The sequence below is a fragment of the Vipera berus genome (assembly GCF_964194415.1).
Source record: "Vipera berus genome assembly, chromosome: 1".
Lineage (NCBI taxonomy): Eukaryota > Metazoa > Chordata > Lepidosauria > Squamata > Viperidae > Vipera > Vipera berus.
Genome location: NC_138202.1, coordinates 217,995,570 through 218,008,843, shown reverse-complemented (window position 1 = coordinate 218,008,843; position 13,274 = coordinate 217,995,570).

Below are 13,274 nucleotides of genomic sequence, written 5' to 3'. Positions count from 1 at the left end.
AAATAATTCATAGAATAGAGTTGATGCACAACTGCTAACCCTGTGAATCTCTGAATAAAGGAATAACTAGGGTAGTTTTCCTTGTCGATAGTTATCTTCTGTAGCTTAAACAAAGATAAAAATGTTTAATCACCCTAAATGTTTTAAATTGTTCACTGATGAACAGCATCTACTGAATGTAGTATTCAGTCACATTTTTTGAATGGTGACAAACATATCAAATTTCATATTTCAGATATGTGAACTGAGAAAAAGATGTGGCTGTCTTAATGGGCTGTCCACAGGTGCTATGTTTGTACTCCTTCATGTTTCAAAGTACTTTCATTTTCTTTGTGTGTCTGTTTGTATCCCACTGTTATTTTTACAAATAACTCAAGGGTGCAAACATACCAAATAATTCTTCCTCCTTTTTTGTTGTTAGCTGCGAAGTCATCTCCGACCCATCGCGACCCCATGGACAACGTTCCTCCAGGCCTTCCTGTCCTCTACCATCTTCTGGAGTCCACTTAAGCTCACACCTACTGCTTCAGTGACTTCATCCAGCCACCTCATTCTCTGTCGTCCCCTTCTTCTACTGCCCTCAATCTTTCCCAGCATTAGGCTCTTCTCCAGTGAGTTCTTCCTTCTCATTAGGTGGCCAAAGTATTTGAGTTTTAGCTTCAGGATCTGGCCTTCTAAAGAGCAGTCAGGGTTGATCTCCTCTAGGACTGACCGGTTTGATCGCCTTGCAGTCCAAGGGACTCGCAGGAGTCTTCTCCAGCACCATAGTTCAAAGGCTTCAATTCTTTGACACTCAGCCTTTCTTATGGTCCAACTTTCACTACCATACATTGCAACTGGGAAGACCATAGCCTTGACTATACGCACTTTTGTTGACAGGGTGACGTCTCTGCTTTTTAGTGTGCTGTCTAGATTTGTCATTGCTTTCCTCCCCAGGAGCAAGCGTCTTTTAATTTCTTGGCTACAGTCCCCATCTGCAGTGATCTTGGAGCCCAGGAAAATAAAATCTGTCACTACCTCCATTTCTTCCCCATCTATTTGCCAGGAATTGAGAGGGCCGGATGCCATGATCTTGGTTTTCTTAATGTTAAGTTTCAACCCAACTTTTGCACTTTCCTTCTTCATCCACAAAAAGAGGCTCTTTAGTTCTTCTTCACTTTCCGCCATTAGAGTGGTATCATCTGCAGATCTTAGGTTGTTAATATTTCTCCCGGCAATCTTAATTCCAACTTTTGATTCATCTAGCCCTGCCTTTCTCACGATGTGCTCTGCATATAAGTTAAATAGGCAGGGCAACAGTATACAACCTTGCTGGACTCCTTTCCCAATTTTGAACCAATCAGTGGTTCCATGTCCAGTTCTCACTGTTGCTCCTTGACCCGCATATAGGTTTCTCAAGAAACAAATAAGATGGTCTGGTACTCCCATCTCTTTAAGAACTTGCCACGGTTTGTTGTGATCCACACAATCAAAGGCTTTAGCATAGTCAATGAAGCAAAAGTAGATGTTTTTCTGGAACTCCCTAGCTTTCTCCATGAACCAGCATATGTTGGCAATTTGATCTCTAGTTCCTCTGCCTCTTCGAAATCCTGCCTGTACTTCTGCTAGTTCTTGATCCACATACTGCTGGAGTCTAGCTTGTAGGATTTTAAGCATAACTTTACTAGCATGTGAAATGAGTGCAATGGTGCGATAGTTTGAACATTCTTTGGCACTGCCTTTCTTTGGAATTGGAATTTCCAATCCTGTGGCCACTGTTGAGTTTTCCAAATTTGCTGGCAAATTGAGTGTAGCACTTTTAACTGCATCGTCTTTTAAGATTTTGAATAGCTCAGCTGGAATACTGTCACCTCCACTAGCTTTGTTGTTGCTCAGTTTTTCTAAGGCCCACTTCACTTCACATTCTAGGATGTCTGGCTCAAGGTCAGTGACCACCTCATCGTGGTTATCAGGGATGTTAAGCTCATTCTTGTATAGTTTTTCTCTGTAATTTTGCCACCTCTTCTTAATCTCTTCTGCCTCTGTTAGGTCCCTGCCATTTTGGTCCTTTATCATGTCCAGTTTTGCATGAAACTTCATCTCTCCAATTTTCTTGAAGAATTCTCTGGTCCTCCCTATTCTATTGTTTTTTTTTCTATTTCTTTACGCTGTTCATTTAAGAAGGCATGTGTCTTGGCTTGTTGGAAAAGAGTGTTTGCTATGACCATCATATTCTCTTGACAAAATTCTATCAGCCTGTGCCCTGCTTCATTTTGTACTCCAAGGCCATTCTTATCTTTTCTAGCTATTCTCTGGAATTCTGCATTCAATTGGGTGTATCTTTCTATTTCTCCCTTGCCTTTCGCTTCCCTCCTTTCCTCAGCTATTTGGAAAGCTTCCTCAGACAGCCATTTTGCTTTCTTGCATTTCTTTTTCTTTGGGATGGATTTAGTTGCTACCTCTTGTACAATGTCCATAGTTCTTCAGACACTCTGTCTATCAGATCTAATTCCTTAAATCTATTTGTCACCTCTACTGTATATTCAACAGGGATATGATTTAATTCATACCTGAGTAGCCTAGTGCTTTTCCCTACTTTCTTCAGTTTAAGCTTAAACTTTGCAACGAGAAGCTCATGGTCTGAGCCACAGTCAGCTCCTGGTCTTGTTTTTACTGACTGTATAGAGCTTCTCCATCTTTGGCTACAGAGTACATAGTCAATCTGATTTCTGTGTTGACCATCTGGTGATGTCCATGTGTAGAGCCGTGTCTTGGCTTGTTGGAAAAGAGTGTTTGCTATGACCATCATATTCTCTTGACAAAATTCTATCAGCCTGTGCCCTGCTTCATTTTGTACTCCAAGGCCAAACTTGCCTGTTATTCCGGTTATCTTTTGGCTTCCTACTTCAGCATTCCAATCCCCCATGATGATAAGGACATCATTTTTTGGTGTTAGTTCTATAAGGTGCTGTAGGGCTTCATAGAACCGGTCAATCATCCTCTTCAGCACCGGTGGTTGGGGCATAGACTTGGACTACTGTGATATTGAATGGTTTGCCTTGAAGTGAGATCATTCTGTCATTTTGGGGATTGTATCCCAGTATTGCTTTTCCTACTCTTTTATTGACTGTGAAGGCTACTCCATTTCTTCTGAGGGATTCTTGCCCACAGTAGTATACCTGATGGTCATCTGAATTAAATTCATCCATTCCTGTCCATTTTAGTTCACTGATTCCTAAGATGTCAATGTTCAATCTTGTCATCTCTTGTTTGAGCATGTCCAGCTTTCCTTGATTCATGGATCTTACATTCCAGGTTCCTATGGAGAAAAAATCTTTAAGCATCGGACTTTCCTTTCACCACCAGACACATCCACAGCTGAGCATCCTTTCGGCTTTGGCCCAGTCACTTCATTCTTTCTGGCGTTACTAGTACTAGCCCTCTGCTCTTCCTCAGTAGCATATTGGACGCCTTCCGACCTGAGGGGCTCATCTTCCAGCGTCATATCGTTTTGCCTTTTGGTATTGTCCATGGGGTTTTCATGGCAAAGATACTGGAGTGGGTTGCCATTTCCTTCTCCAGTGGATCATATTTTGTCAGAACTCTCTGCTATGACCTGTTCGTCTTGGGTGGCCCTGCACAGCATAGCTCATAGCTTCATTGAATTACGCAAGCCCCTTCGCCACGACAAGGCAGTAATCCATGAAGGGGTCTTCCTCCTTATATAATTACATTTATCTGCACTCTAAAAAGTGCATCGTTGTCTCTGATGTTTCCATTGGTGTCAGTAATACAATATTCCAGTTTGCTTTCCTGAAGCATCAGTATAAAATAATTATGAAGATGCAGGACTTTTGCACCATGGTAGAGTACAGAGTTTGTGGACATTTCATTTGTTACCATCTGTTCCTCTGGTTTAGTGATTTTTCAAATTTAGTGACATTAAGAAGTGTAGACTTCATCTCCCAGAATTCCTGAGTCCACACCTTTTAAAGTCATCCTATTTGAAAAACACTATTCTAATTCATCCCTGGTAAGTGTGTAATTAATGCAGTTCTAGCTCAATGAAGCTTGACATGGTTTCGGAAATGTCTCGGACAAACTGATGGAAATCAAAACATGGCAGGCAAGCTAGTTATCTTCCTGGGGCCCTTCCAAACATCTTGAAACAGGGCAGGAAGTGTAGTCCCAGCTGAACTGATAAGTAACCTCCTCATTGAAAAGAAATGCAGTTGCACACCCTCTACGGGCATCATCCTTTCCGAGAAGTGTGCCAAATGTTAAGTGTCTTCCCTGATTCATACTTCCTGCAGATGTGTCTCCTTGGATTTCCCTTCCAAGTTGGGCCTTATTTTAAAGAAAATAGATGGTCCAAAGGGAAGATGCTTTCTATGCCAATGCAAGTGGACTGAGATATACTATTCACTAAGGAAGCTGTGAGCCTGTAAGCAGAAATTAGGTATCCCAATGCTATGAGGAGTTCACATGATCAAATGCATTGCTGAATCTCCTAAAGTACTGCACACGCAAAAGCTGGGCTGGCACTGGTGTTGGGTTTGCATTTAAACCTTCTAAATTTCTTTGTCGGAAGGCATGCAATTACCCTCCTGCCAATGTAGGCATACCTGTGAGGGGAGGAAAAGATAGGAAATCACTAACTATGTGTTGCAATGTCACCATGCAAATCTTGCCCCTTTTGTGTTTGTGATGTAGCTATCATGGGTAAGTAAGCACAGGCTTGCCCTGTGACATCACAACCCATGTTTTTATTCATTTGATAAATACTTGGCTTGCTGCAGATGTCCCTGGAATAAAGTCTTGGCTTCTGTGTCTGTGTCTGTGTCTGTGTCTGTGTGTGTCTGTGTATAATTTATATACCTGGACTTCTGCAGCAAGCTAAGTATGTATTATCAAAGGGATAAAAACATGGGTTGTAATATATCAGGTCTCACTTCCAGAATTTGTGAAATGTGGGGTCCTTGGTGGTCTTGCAGACATTTTGTTACCCAACTAGGTAACCTCATCAATGCTAGAAGAAACTGGAGTTTGGCATCTACAGAAAACAAACTCCATTCATTTCTAGCACTGATGAAGTTGGGTAATGAAACATCTGCAAGAAAACAACCAAGCTAGAGCTCATTTTTAACCTTGAGCTACAAATATTCTTTTTCAATTTGTGGACTGCAATACTGCAATGCATAGTTTTATTTTAATGTGGTGTTCAATCTATACATCACCTCACTGGTGCTAAGCTAATTTACAGATATAAAGCTTCAGGAAACAAATGTCTTAAAGTTACATGTTTTAGAATGAGTTTCTCATCCTGCTTCTCTCAGATACAAATCTGAGTACAACTCAGACTACAGAGTACAATCCCATTATACTTAGCCAACCCTATCCCTATCAATTCTCACTGGGGATGATGAGAGTTGCAATTGAGGCATTGAAGAAATTAAACTGGGGACAAAAGGGTTAAAAATCTTAATGCCATTTTCACATGCTATAGTATATATCAAGTCAAAAATAGAATGTAACTAATGCTTTAATGTGTATAAATCGGTTGAACATTAAAGAAAAAGACTGGAAGAATACCAGGATCAAGCCACAGATTATAGTTTGTTGTAAACTGCCAGTTTTTTTTCCAAAGTAAAAGGAAAACCAGGGCCTTAGTTACTATACTACATTATAATATAATTAATGTATTTTTGTATATTTATTTGTTTGTTTATTTAATCTCCTCGAAGAGATAGGTATTTTAAAGCCTTGGCCAGATGTGTTTGAGGAGAGATGTTTTAATCAGCAATTGTTTTTATCTTCACTGCAAAACATGCAGCCCCACAGACACCCTCACAGCACATTATGTTGTATAATTGCTTCTACATTTGCAATGTCTATTACAATTGAGGAAAGCAGTGCAAAAAAGTCATTTTACAAAGTCTGGTGTTTGTGCAAGCAAAACATCCCCCTTTGAAGCAGTGTTATCCAACTTGGCAACTCATATGTGTGGACTTCAACTCCCAGAAATCAGCTACCAACACTGGAGATTTGGGGGGATTCTGGGAGTTGAAGTCCACATATCATAACGTTGCCAAGTGGGGCATTGGCTCACATAAAACTCTACAGGGTTTTCTCTTTCGTACAGTTTAACATCTATTTTGAGACATCCACTGGAAAATCTCCCCTTCTTTCCCTCTCACTTCAAAAAGTTCTGGAGATCCTGAAGTTTGGGGTAAATTAGATGAGGTCTAACAAGAGACAGTAATATCTCCTACCCAACATGTAAACCAAAATGTGAATGGGTAGTAGTCCTATCCTGAAAAAGGACACCTCTATAAACCCATATTCCATATTTGATGGAAAGCAAGAAATCACAACAGTGTGGATCGCCAAATGAGGTTTTCACAATGTTCCTGATTCACCTAGTCACGGAGCTGCTACTGATAGAAGACAAATAGGGCCCTGCTGACACCAGGCTTTGATTACAATCACTTTCCATTGCTTAGAATCATAGGACTGGAAAAGGCTGAAAGGCAAACTAATGGTCAGTGTGCCCATTGACAGTTGTATCACATGGTCCTTGAAGCATCACATGCTCACAGCCTCCTTTGGGTTGCAGAATCTCTGTGACCAATTTGTCAGAACTCAGATTAAAGCACGTAATGGGTGCAAATCCAAGCCATGGAATAATTGGAGAAATTAAAAAGGCAGCTTGAGGCAAGTTTGAAAATTACAGGGGAAAAAAAGTTGTGTGTCTCCTTGAATCAAGATCTGAAGCACATGACTTGGAGGTTATGGGAAAGATGTATCTTCACAAAGCACTAAGTATCCATCAATGCACACAAAATGAGAAACCATAACATCAGATCATGATTCCTGTATGATAAGCATAGAGAGAAAATAAATGCTCTGGAAACAGTGCTTTCAAAAAATCAATTCTGTTGCCGGATCCTTGGGGTTATTCAGTGGATATACTCATCCGTAACGGTACATTAATAAAAATAAGTTCACATTACTTATTTTTAATTTAAACATGTTTGAATGGAAAAGGAAATATTCTATAGTTTCCATCACATGCACAGAGGTCCATGTGACAGATTTGAATGAAGCACTGGAAAAAAACTTGTTCACTATATCGAAATTAATACAAGGTCTACTATATAGTCCATTCTTGTTCAAAAGCTTGGGGTCACCATTCACCCAGAGCCAGAATGAAAGTTAAAGGTGCCAGGTCTTCCCATGGATAATTAAGCTCTTGTTCAGTCTGCTGCACATAGATTTTATGTGGAAGCAGCATGATTCAGGAGTGGCAATCTTTTTAAGCATCTGCTGCAGTGCTTACACACTATGTGAAAAAGTATTTGTCTGGTTAAGGTTTATCTTTGCTTTTTTTTTTTTGCCCCTAAGTATTATCAGAACTTTTCGCGGTTTCTAATAATATACAAAGGAAGTCTGAGTAAACAAATAATATCCACTTTTGGTGCTTGTTTTGTTTATCTCGTCAGCACATCCAAGATGTGAGGTGTCAGTATGAAAAAGTGAATGCTCCCTTTAGATTCAGTAATTGCAGCCAGGAATTTTAGCCTTTTCCACTATGACAGCTGCTTCACCTTGTAGCATAAGTATGAGCTGCTCATTTCTAGTCCTACCCCCACCATTTCTAGGCCTGTCCTTTGACTTGGTCATTCCAAAGATTGTGTTTGTTCTTCTTCATCTATTCTCGCAGAGTCTTGCTTGTAGGCTTGGGGCCATTGTTGTATTGAATAATGTAGTTATGCTTTAGCTGATGAATGGATATTTATACTTGGACTATTTGTACAAAAATAAATTTCTGCTTCATTCAAGGTCAGTAAGGCACTCACATCCAAAGGTAACAAAACATCTCCAAGCCATAAGTTTGCAACTCTCAAGCTTGATAATGGTATGAAATTCTTATGGTGGAAAGCAGGGTTTGGTTTCTGACAGGTATAAAGACATCCTAGAATAGGTGATACCTGGCTCAATAGTAGTAAGTGAGAGAGGGATCTTGCAGTCTTAGTGGACAACCACTTAATAGAGGGATAGAATCAAGATCACATGAACTGTTAATACCACTTTACAATGCCTTGGTAAGACCACACTTGGAATACTGTATCCAGTTCTGCTCGCCACAATATAAAAAAGATCTAGAAAGAGTGCAGAGAAGAGCAACAAAGATGATTAGGGGGCTATAAGCCAAAACATATGAAGAACGGTTGCAGGAATTGGATATATCTAGTTTAATGAAATTAAGGACTAGGGGTGACATGATAGCAGTGTTCCAATATCTCAAGGGTTGCCACAAAAAAGAGGGGGTCAACCTATTCTTTAAAACAACTGAAGGCAGGACAAGAAGCAACAGATGGAAACTAGTCAAGGAGAGAAACAACCTAAAACTACAGTAAGGAGAAATTTCCTGAGAGTTAGAACAATTAATCAGTGGAACAACCTGCCTCCAGAAGTTGTGAATGCTCCAACACTGGAGGTTTTTAAGAAGACATTGGACAACCATTTGTCTGAAATGGTCTCTTGCTTAAGCATGGGTTGGACTAGAAGACCTCCAAAGTCCCTTCCAACTCTATTATTCTGTTATTCCATATAGCACCCCCCACTTCCACTTTTGACTCATCTGTCCTTAGATCTTTCCTTCAGATATTTGGAGGGTTTTGATATCAGTATTTTTTGGCCAAATAGAGCCAAGCAACAATATTCTTCTTAGTGACCCAGTGGCTCCTGCCTTGCCATTCTCCCATGAAACACAACTTAATCTAGCCCCTTTCTGAAGGCATCATCATCATCATCATCATCATCATCATCATCATCAATAGTGAATTTAGTCCAGGTGATGGAGGCCTGAGAATCTCTGGTTGTTGTGTTGGGGGTCTTAATGATTTCCTGGGCAATTTTATGCTGGGCTCTTTTCAAATCAAATCAAATCAACCTTTATTGTCAGAGTACAACATGTGTACAATGAGATTAGCTGAGCTTCCCTTTGTGCACCCCCCCCAACACAATAAATCTTAGTAACAAGCACACAATCTTATTGCACCATGTGAACTTATTGCACAATGTGCCGGCCCCACAAGTCTATCATACTATATTGACATGAAGTTATTTTCCATTCAGGAGTCTGACAGCCCATGGGTAGAAACTGTTCTTGGAGTGGGTTTTAACAGGAGAGCCCATTTTAAGAAAATGCACTACTGTCCCAAATCTCTATTTCAAGACTGTGTGTCTTGACTATGAATTGGTATAATCCCCAAGTTTTACAAATGGCTTTGTAACATTTTCCAGACTGGTAAGCTCCGAACATATTTTTTTACCAGGGGTCTTCAGAAATTTCTTTGGAGGAGGATATATTGTGCCTTTACAATCAGAGCTTCACTCTGATGAGGGAAACCAAAGGTTGTCAGATTGTATATTAACTCTGACTACTAAAGGACTTCACAAGTGACCCTTGTTCATCTTCAACAGCCTAGTGCTTTCCCACAATTGCAGCATTTGCTTTTCATATCAGTTTTCAGGTGATTTTCACATCTGTGTTAATTGTGTCATGCAATTGCTTTGGTCTTCCGTATGGGCATTTGTCATCGATGTTAAAGTGATAGTGCAGGTAATGGTGTGGCCGATAGAATGTGGCTATGCCACTATAGGCATTTTCCCCATATTTTCTCTGTTATTGGTGTAGTACCGATCTGTGGCCAGATTGTATCAGTGCTGATGTATGGCATTCTTTATGAGTTTATTTATAATTAAAAATATTTGCCACATTACTCTGACATATAAAAAGCTGGTTTGAGGAATACATATGTATGTATCTGTGTGTGTGTGTGTGTGTGTGCGCACACACACACACACACATACATATATATATTCCTCAGAGTGTGTGTATGTGTGTGTATACGTTTGTGTGTGTAAGTTTTTTCCGGTCAGACCGGTCTGATCAATGCACCTTAGGTTTTTGAACTGCTATATTGCAGTTTTATTATTAGGATTTCTTTTGCCTTGCAGCTCCAACGTAGGAGCGTTAAGCAGGGCTCAAGTCACTACTGCGATCCATTGTGTATTCAAATTTCTTTTTGCTGACAAAAACTCTTTGTCAGCAAAAAGAAATTCGAATATATATATATATATATATATATATATATATATATATATATATATAGAGAGAGAGAGAGAGAGAGAGAGAGAGAGAGAGAGCAGGGGTGTCAAACTGCCGGCCCGCGGGCCGGAGCGTCACGGGAAACCGTGCCCATCCAATTTTCAGCAATGGGAAAAAGTTCTGATACGTATGCCTGATATATATATATATATATATATATATATATATATATATATATATATATATATATATATATATATATATATATATATAGAGAGAGAGAGAGAGAGAGAGAGAGAGAGAGAGAGAGAGAGAGAGAGAGAGTGTGTCACATGTTCATGGTCACATTGCTCATCTTTTTTAAAAAATGATTTCATGGTAGTTTGTGTGGAATAAACTGATAAGCATCACAACTTCAATAAAATGCTTAGCCTGCAGAGCAGACAAAAAGAAAAAGCGATATTCATGGATACAAAACCATTCATCAAGATTAAAGTCTTGGAGAGAAAGCAGGGGGGTTTATTTCACAACTTAAAAGCAAAGCATCCAATGTTTAGGGCATTCACCAGATAACCACTTTGATTTCACTCTGTATGGAATAGATTTATTGGCTAGAAGCATGAAACCCACACCTGAGCTCAATTTGGTCTAATGTGAAACTATATATATGCAGCCCAGCAGCCCCTTAGCAGAGAGCAGGTAAGTCAGGGTAGAAAGTTTTGGGCACCTATGGGCCGCTTTTTGGGTGCCAATTGCCCCAAAGGGACCCAAACACTTGTCACCTGAATGGAGATCTGATAGAGACTGGAAGCTCCATCTGCTTGCGAATGGGACGCTTGGAGATGGAGCTAATTGCTACGTTTCAAAGTGTCCCATTCATGAACAGATGGATCTTGTAGTTTCCATCAGATATCCATTCAGGCAAAAGTGTTTGGGCGCCTATGGAGCCCTTGGGGCAGCTCCATCCCCTTCCCCACCTGCCTTGCCTTGTGGTGGTGGCATGGCACGGCAGGCCACACAGCCTCCTGCTGCAAGCGGCTGTGAGCTGCCACAGAAGTGGGCCAGCAACCATGCAGCCTGCTGCTGGATGGGGCTGTCGGTGCCGCCACCATGAGGCAAGGAAGGTGTTGGGAAAAAAGACATGCCCCCAAAATAAGACCTACTACCATTTTGGAGGCAAAAAATTAAAAAAAATAAGACTGGGAAACACTGTAGATCAGACATGTCAAACTCGCGATGTCACGTGACATCGCATAACGTATCGTGAGAGTTTTGCCATTGCTGGCAATGGGGTGGGCGCGGCTTCCGGATGACGCATCCGGCCTGCGGGCCGGCAGTTTGACACCCCTGCTGTAGATGGATAGATATAGATAGATGGATGATAGGTAGGTGGATGATAGGTAGGTGGATGGAGATAGATAGATAGATAGATAGATAGATAGATAGATAGATAGATAGATAGATAGATAGATAGAAATAGAAGACAGATATAAAGATAATAATAATAATAATAATAATAATAATAATAATAATAATAATAATAATAATAATAATAATAATAACAACAACAACAATGTTTGAAGGGACCTTGGAGGTCATCTAGTCCAACCCTCTGATCAGGCAGGAAACCCTATACCATTTCAGATAAATAGCCTATACATTTCAGACAAATGATATAGATAGATAGATAGATAGATAGATAGATAGATAGATAGATAGATAGATAGATAGATAGACAGACAGACAGACAGACAGACAGACAGACAGACAGACAGACAGACAGACAGACAGACAAAATATCATTATCTCTCTCATGTAGTTGGCTGAGTCTGAGCCTACTGATGGGAGGAGAGAAACTATAGTTAGTCCCTACCAGAGCTCAGCTAGAATGTGTCAAGGCTATCTGTTTCCAAGCTGCATACACTAGACATAGCACAGGATGGTTGACACAGGACAACCAGATCCTGAGTTATGCCTCATTGTGCAGCAGAACAGCTGATTACAAATATTAGGCACAGGAGCTTGAAAAGTCTTTCCTCTGCTCTGGGGTCCAATTGGCTAAAAATGCAGCTATGAAGTTGCTTTCTCTTAGTAAGAATGCAGTTACCTGTATCTGAAGCCATTGTTGTAGGAGTGTTGGGCAACTCCTGTTTTTGCAAGTCACTGACAGCATTCACATATGTATTTGACACTGGTACCCAGAGAATCCATCTTAAATTAGGACTGCAAAGGGGCCAAAGCTATAGGATTGGTTTTTGGTGGTGCATCAAGTTGTATTTTTAAAGAAGAAAAACTTCCTTCTGCATATGTTTACATGGCAATATTATAAGAGGTAGACCCCAATCACATTTGTTGTCTCAGACTGAGTAATTAAAAATGCCTCTAGCCATAGAAAATAGAATAAACAATGTGGACTTTTATAAGCATCAGAAAAGAATGGGCCGAGTCCAGTTAACATGTTTTGATCCGTGGAAGCTGTGTCACATTCCTCCCTATCTTGGATGTGATCAGGATCAAACTGAGTTCCTCTCTTTGCCTAATCCCCATCAGATCTTGATTAACTCTCCCTGCCCCCAAAGCTCCTGCAATCCCTTCTACAACTCAAAAGGCGGCCCTAATAAGGAAGTTGCAACACAGAAACAAGGTTAGACACCCCAAGGGTGCAACTTGAATCAGTTTCATTATTTCAACTTTCCATCTTCAGATCTTCTCCAGCTCTGCTGCTGCTCCTGAAATGGTCAGGTTGAGAAAAACCATCCTTCAAAGAATCATTTTATCAGTCAGTGAGTTCATTTTCCCCCCTCCCAGGTGGCTCGCTGACTTCTGCCAGATAATCCTTCCATGTTTTCTTCCTTGCCTCCAAAACAGCTAACAGCTGATTGGTAGAATGTTTTGGAATCATCTGTACTCCTAGCAGAATAATTTCACCTATCGTAGTTGGAGCCAGTGCCCACTAAGACTATTTGAGAAGTCTCTTTCCATTTGATTTAGTATTGTCTGATTGGGCATTTTGCTCCTAGAAGTAGAATCCTCATCTTCCTTCCTTCCTTCCTTCCTTCCTTCCTTCCTTCCTTCCTTCCTTCCTTCCTTCCTTCCTTCCTTCCTTCCTTCCTTCCTTCCTTCCTTCCTTCCTTCCGTCATTCAGGGAGATAGGAGGCCCTTTAAATAGTTGTCTGCT